This window comes from Euprymna scolopes, unplaced genomic scaffold (genome assembly GCF_053919585.1).
Source record: "Euprymna scolopes isolate OS-2025 unplaced genomic scaffold, ASM5391958v1 sca1, whole genome shotgun sequence".
Lineage (NCBI taxonomy): Eukaryota > Metazoa > Mollusca > Cephalopoda > Sepiida > Sepiolidae > Euprymna > Euprymna scolopes.
In genome coordinates this window covers 2122554-2130053 of record NW_027633102.1, presented here as the reverse complement: position 1 = coordinate 2130053, position 7500 = coordinate 2122554, and the positions used below count along the sequence as shown (strand labels likewise).

The 7500-nt window shown below is 57.8% G+C and overlaps 2 pseudogenes; both read left to right on the top strand.

Moving 5' to 3' along the window:
* Nucleotides 1–4607: 4607 nt before the first annotated feature.
* On the top strand, nucleotides 4608–6978 carry LOC145273472 (small subunit ribosomal RNA; annotated as a pseudogene).
* A 398-nt stretch (nucleotides 6979–7376) lies between these two features.
* On the top strand, nucleotides 7377–7500 carry LOC145273389 (5.8S ribosomal RNA; annotated as a pseudogene).

Here is a 7500-nt window from a genome sequence, read left to right as displayed (position 1 = left end):
GACCGGCACCCCCGACGACGACCACGGGTAAACGGCGGGACTTGCCTCTTAAGCAAGTTTGACTGACGACTACCACGGCTATTCGGCTAGCTAGCTAGCTAGGTAGGTAGGTAGGTAGGTAGGTAGGTAGTCCTCCTCCTCGGCCACCTAGCCGTCGTCGTCGTCGATCGAGCGACCGGGTATATTCAAGACGCCTCTACCGACACCACCACACCAGCGGGCAGTTTAGCGAGCTTGCCAACTCCTCTGCCTCCTCAAGCGCTTCCAGACGCCTACCGACACCACATGCTGCTGGCTGGCTGTCTGTTGTTACAATGGAATTTAAAAAAAAAAACAAACAAAAAACCCCAACTCTATTAAGATTTTCGATAGTTGGAAAATAATAATAAATTAAGATTTTCGATAGATTGAAAATAATGATAAATTGATTTTAGCAGGGCTGCTGAGTTAGCTTATAGGAGCGAGCTAAAGTAAGAAAGAAACACGCCGAAACACACCGACCGGCACCCCCGACGACGACCACGGGTAAACGGCGGGACTAACTGTGACTCTCTTAAGGTGTGAGGAGGCTTTGCCTCTTAAGCAAGTTTGACTGACGCCTACCGACACCGGTCAGGTCGGCGAGGCTCCCGGCGGCCCCGAGCGGGACCACAGGTTGCGGAAGGCGTCCAAGTGAGCGGCGGCGACGCCAGGAGGCCCCCGGGGTCGACTCCGCGGCCCCCGGGTCGGTGTGCGGGCCTCCAGAGCTCGATAAAGTAGTGGTGTCGCTAGCGGTCGAGAAGGCACTTTTCGACGCCTACTGCCACCCCCACATGGCGGTAGGCGCAAAACTGGAAAATCGCCGACCAGAAATGTCGCTTCGTATAATCGACGTTTTTTTTGACCACCATTTTCAGGTGTCGGAGGTGGGTCTGGACGAAATACCAACACCATTTCTGGGGTTTCACAACCGCCCGGCTTCTCCGACATATGTTGGAAAGGAGTAGCGATCGAGCGAAGGGGGCTGTCGGTAGGCGGCCGCGGGTTGCATGTGTGCCCGGGACAGCACCCCCATCCAACTAAGGGGTGTCCCCCGGGGGCCAGGGGGACCTCGTCCAGGTCGGCCGGGCGCTTCCAGACGCCTACCGACACCGGTCAGGTCGGCGAGGCTCCCGGCGGCCCCGAGCGGGACCACAGGTTGCGGAAGGCGTCCAAGTGAGCGGCGGCGACGCCAGGAGGCCCCCGGGGTCGACTCCGCGGCCCCCGGGTCGGTGTGCGGGCCTCCAGAGCTCGATAAAGTAGTGGTGTCGCTAGCGGTCGAGAAGGCACTTTTCGACGCCTACTGCCACCCCCACATGGCGGTAGGCGCAAAACTGGAAAATCGCCGACCAGAAATGTCGCTTCGTATAATCGACGTTTTTTTTGACCACCATTTTCAGGTGTCGGAGGTGGGTCTGGACGAATACCAACACCATTTCTGGGGTTTCACAACCGCCCGGCTTCTCCGACATATGTTGGAAAGGAGTAGCGATCGAGCGAAGGGGGCTGTCGGTAGGCGGCCGCGGGTTGCATGTGTGCCCGGGACAGCACCCCCATCCAACTAAGGGGTGTCCCCCGGGGGCCAGGGGGACCTCGTCCAGGTCGGCCGGGCGCTTCCAGACGCCTACCGACACCGGTCAGGTCGGCGAGGCTCCCGGCGGCCCCGAGCGGGACCACAGGTTGCGGAAGGCGTCCAAGTGAGCGGCGGCGACGCCAGGAGGCCCCCGGGGTCGACTCCGCGGCCCCCGGGTCGGTGTGCGGGCCTCCAGAGCTCGATAAAGTAGTGGTGTCGCTAGCGTCGAGAAGGCACTTTTCGACGCCTACTGCCACCCCCACATGGCGGTAGGTGTAAAATCGGAATAGACCGGACCAGGAATGTCGAGGGGGAAAAAAATGACAAAGTCCTGGTGTGCCTAGGCGTCGAGAAGGCACTTTGCGACGCCTACCGACATCCCCATGTGGCAGTAGGCGTAAAACTGGAAAATCGCCGACCAGAAATGTCGCTTCGTATAATCGACGTTTTTTTTGACCACCATTTTCAGGTGTCGGAGGTGGGTCTGGACGAATACCAACACCATTTCTGGGGTTTTCCAGTTTGAAAGTTTTATAAAACATGTTCGGTAGGAAGCACACTTTGGTGTGTCGGTTCGTCGGAGCAGCGACTCTTTGCCTCGTGGTGGTCCGGAACGTCTCTACGGGCTTGTCGCAAAGGCGTCAGAAAGTGGCATCTCCGCCGCCTAGGGCTGTCACCGTTATCGCTGTCGCCGCGCTCCAACTTGTTTTGATCCGCCGCCTTCGTTCCTGCCAACCGTGCGCCCGCTCATCGTCGTTAGGTTATAATACGTGGTACGTGTGTGTGCTTCTCCGTGGACCTAGGGCTGCTCGACGTGTCGAACGATATGTTGGAACAACTAACGGCTCCTTTTCCTGGTTCCATATCGTCGTGGTACCCGCGTCGTCAGCCATATCTATGTCCACCATGTTTAGCCGATACGTTTGCTGCAGCTTCTGCTTCCGCCTCAGCGTTCGCCGCTCTCAGCCGCCGCTGTTGTTGCTGCCGTTCTGCCATTCAACCACTACCTGCGAATCTTTCGATGATCGGCCGAACGACCCATCGCTGTGCGACCGATAAATCCTCCGGATTAGGGAGAAACGCCGCCGCTCTCTGCCGCCGTCGAACGGAAAAACGTACATTGTAACGAACGAACGAACGAACGAACGAATTAACGAACGAGCGAACAAACAAACAAAAATAGCCGCGGGGGATGCACTATGTAGATCCTGATCCCCTTGTAACCATACGTACGTTGTTCGATGCTCTCCCGTCCTGGAAGTCGCCGCAGCAAACAGGAGGATGAGCAGCAGCAGGCGCCGCCGCCGTAACCGCCGCCTGCCTGCCGCCTCCTACTCCTGTCAGCGTCCGATCTCACAGCCGTGTGAACGTTCGCTGACACCCGATTTCTTTCCGTCTGGCAAAACCTTGGACGTCCCGCTCGCGGTACACGTGCTGCAGCGACTTCTCGTCCGACAACGCATAAGCGTCGACGTCTGCCGCCGCATCTTCTGATACGTGGACGGTGATAGCGCTAGTCCCTTCTTGCGCCACCTCCACCTTTGTTAGCGCCAAAGAAGATCGATCGAGCAGTCGTGGTCGCAGTCGATTAACCCGTTTTCACCGTCCGCAGTTCCCAAGCCGCCGATCAAGTCGTTGCTCTTCTTGTTCGTTCTTCCCATACCGTCGATTTGCACGGCTGCCGGATGAGCCATCCTCTGTCCGGCGAAGCGCTCACGTCAGTGATCGATACTTGCACCGACAGTCCTCCCGCTCGCGACTCGGTGCTCGAATCGGACTCGTTCGTTTTTATCTCGATGCGATTGTGAAAAGGGGGACCGGTCGTCAATGTCGTGTGTGTCGACGATGTTGTTCGCCCGGTCCGCCGCGTTGTTGTCGTTTTTTTTTTTTTTTTTTTTTTCCCCTAACGTTCGCCGTCGCACGGACGAAAGGGTGAGAAAAAAAAAAAAAAGCTCGAAAAAGCCGCCCAAAAAAATCGGACCGAGGAGCCGCTTGCGAGAACGCGCCATGTGCACGTTGTCTCTCCTCGGTTTTCCGAGCACGAACACGACGCCGGTCGGTCGGTCGGTCGACGAAGGCGACGACGAAGGTGACGGGAAAATTTACGCCGCCGCTGCCCTGGTCCAGCTCCTCCCCGATGACGGCTGTGATGTTGACGTTGACGTTGGCGACGACGACGACGACGACGGAGACGACGACGACGACGAGACGGCATCGATGGCGACCACGATGACGACGACCTCGACGAGTTCAGTCTGCACCTTGACCTCCGATGTCCGTGTGCACTGCCGTCGTGCTGTTTGTCGTTTGTCGTATGTATCGCTGTCAAGGGTGCCGTTGTCGTTGTTGTTGTCGACGTTGTTGCTTGCTCTCTCGTCTCGGTCGGTTGGTACGTTGATGACGACGACGACGACGAAGACGACGACGACGACGACGAGACGGCATCGATGGCGACCACGATGACGACGACCTCGACGATTCCAGTCTGCACCTTGACCTCCGATGTCCGTGTGCACTGCCGTCGTGCTGTTTGTCGTTTGTCGTATGTATCGCTGTCAAGGGTGCCGTTGTCGATGTTGTTGTTGTCGACGCTGTCGTCTGTTCTCTCTTCTCGGCCGGCTGTGACGTGGACGTTGACGACGACGACGACGAGACGGAATCGATGGCGACCACGATGACGACGACCTCGGCGAGTTCAGTCTGCACCTTGACCCTCGATGTCCGTGTGCACTGCCGTCGTGCTGCTTGTCGTTTGTCGTATGTATCGCTGTCAAGGGTGCCGTTGTCGTTGTTGTTGTCGACGTTGGTCGCTTTCGTTCTTTGAGTCTCGGTCTCGGTCCAAGTCAGGGGAGAAACAAAAAAGAGGCCATCAGCGCGGGCAGCGCGCTTCTTCTGACGGCGAACCCCCTCGAAAAATAAATAAACACGTGCCCGTCGTTGTAGTTGTCTGTCTTATGTCGGTCGGTCGGTCGGTCGGTCTGTCGTTCTGTCGAAACAAAGTCCCAAATTCCAACGATACCTGGTTGATCCTGCCAGTAGTCATATGCTTGTCTCAAAGCTTAAGCCATGCAAGTGTAAGTTCACGCCACGCATTAGAACGGGCGAAACCGCGAATGGCTCAGGAACCGGACCTAATCCTCGGGACCGTATTCCTCCTCGGAGGCGATGGATAACTGTGGCAATTCTAGAGCTAATACATGTGACACAGGCCGCGATCGGTCGGCGCGCCGTCGTCGCCACGCCTCGCGCGCTGGCACCCGCGTCGGCCGTTCCGGGTCGCGGCGCTACATATTAGACTGAGACCGATGCGCGTCATTCCGTCCTCCCGTCGTCGGCGTTCCCGCTCGCGGGTCCGTTCGGTGGCGGGGCTCATAGGGCGGCGCGCTCCGCTTTGGTGACTCTGGATAACTCACTGGTCGATCGCACGAGCTTTCACGCCCGGCGACGGGTCTCTCGAGGGTCCGCCCTATCAACTGTCGACGGTCGGTTAAGTGCCTACCGTGGTTACTACGGGTAACGGGGAATCGGGGTTCGATTCCGGAGAGGGAGCATGCGAAACGGCTACCACATCCAAGGAAGGCAGCAGGCGCGCAAATTACCCACTCCCGGCACGGGGAGGTAGTGACGAAAAATAACGACGCGGGACTCTGTCGAGGCCCCGCGATCGGAATGAGTACACTTCAAATCCGTTAACGAGGACCAACCGGAGGGCAAGTCTGGTGCCAGCAGCCGCGGTAATTCCAGCTCCGGTAGCGTATATTAAAGTTGTTGCGGTTAAAAAGCTCGTAGTCCGAACTCGGGTTCGTGGTCGCGCAAGCGGCCCCGGGGCGGCGGCGCCATCGTCCGTCGTTGACTTTGGTCGTCCGTTCGCATTCCCGGCCCTTTCCGCCGGTGTCAACCGCTAGCATACCCGCCACGCGGTCCTGCCGGCGAGGTGGACGAGGAGGTCGTGATCGGGATCCGGGAAAAAAAAAACAAGTGGTCGTCGGTTCGGTTCCGGGAGTAGTCTAACGGGGGGGTGCTACGTGTGTGTGTTTGGGTGCGTTCATTCGCATCCCCGCACTCTGACCCCCGCGCTTCTCTCCCTCTCCCTTTCCGCGCGTTCCTCTTTTTTTTTGAACCCCCCGGTCCGCTCCGAGTCCCTGCTTCGTGTCTTGTCTGCGCGCGTGTTGCGGTCGGCGGTTTCTCCTCCAAGGGTGCTCTTAACCGAGTGTCCGCGGCGGCCGGTACGTTCACTTTGAAAAAATTAGAGTGCTCAGAGCGGGCTGTTCAAGCTTGCATACGATAAGCATGGAATGATGGAAGAGGGCCTCGTCTACGTCTGTCGGTCTCCGTCTACGGCGAGGCAATGATCGAAGGGAGCGGTCGGGGCCACTCGTATTGCGACGTTAGAGGTGAAATTCTTGGATCGTCGCAAGACGAACTGCAGCGATGGCGTGTGGCAAGCACGTTTTCCTCGATCAAGAGCGAAAGTCGGAGGTTCGAAGACGATCAGATACCGTCGTAGTTCCGACCGTAAACGATGCCGACCGGCGATCCGCCGGCGTTCGCTTCCATGACCCGGCGGGTAGCCTGCGGGAAACCAGAGTTCGGTTCCGGGGGGAGTATGGTTGCAAAGCTGAAACTTAAAGGAATTGACGGAAGGGCACCACCAGGAGTGGAGCCTGCGGCTTAATTTGACTCAACACGGGAAAACTCACCCGGTCCGGACACCGGTAGGATTGACAGATCGATAGCTCTTTCTCGATTCGGTGGGTGGTGGTGCATGGCCGTTCTTAGTTGGTGGAGCGATCCGTCTGGTTGATTCCGATAACGAACGAGACTCCGGCCTGCTAACTAGTGCGCCGATGTCAGTGATTTTTACGGCGGGCTCGGCGTCCTCCGTGGCGCTCGGGTCCGGGTCGGTTTTCTCACGCACTTCTTAGAGGGACGGGTGGCAGAAAGCCACACGAGGCGGAGCGATAACAGGTCTGTGATGCCCTTAGATGTCCGGGGCCGCACGCGCGCTACACTGGAGGTATCAGCGGGGACTTCGCCCCGGCCCGAGAGGGTTGGGAAACCTCTGAACCACCTCCCGTGATAGGGATCGGGGCCTGTAACCAACCCCGTGAACGAGGAATTCCCGGTAGGCGCGGGTCAACAGCCCGCGTCGATCACGTCCCTGCCCTTTGTACACACCGCCCGTCGCTACTACCGATCGAACGGTCCGGTGAGGTCCTCGGATCTGGCCGACGACGCCGCCGGGCAGTGCGCGACGTGTCCGTCACGACACTCGTGCATCTACGCCTCGGCGTTCGATGCCTGGAGAAGACGACCGAACCCGATCGTTTAGAGGAAGTAAAAGTCGTAACAAGGTTTCCGTAGGTGAACCTGCGGAAGGATCATTACCGTTTTCCCGTTCGAGACTGGTTTGTTGTTTTCCGGCCTACCTCCTCTGTCTGTCGGCGTCAACGCCTCGAATGCGCGCAAACAAACCTATAAAAGGCGGAGCGAGAGATAGATTTGTGGTGACGCGGAGGTTTTTAAAGCCCCAGCTCTTCTTGCTTGCTTCCGCGTCTTACCACCTGTTTGTTTTTTCGCCCACCGCAAGTGATGGCCGCTTCTTCTTTGCCTTGTCGCCGCTTTATCGTTTTTTTTGTTTTTTTGCAGCCGCTGTGCCACCGCCGCTAGCTAAAAAAACAAACTACTCGCGACATTGCAATGCCGTCACGCCTCCTCGCACAGACCTCCTCGCACACTACTAAATCTATATAAACAAAAACTAATATAAAAAAACCAAGTGCTGAACCCTGGACGGGGGATCACTCGGCTCGTCCGTCGATGAAGAGCGCGGCCAGCCGCGATAACTGATGCGAATTGCAGGACTCAGTGAACATCGACACCTCGAACGCACATTGCGGCCCCGAGAT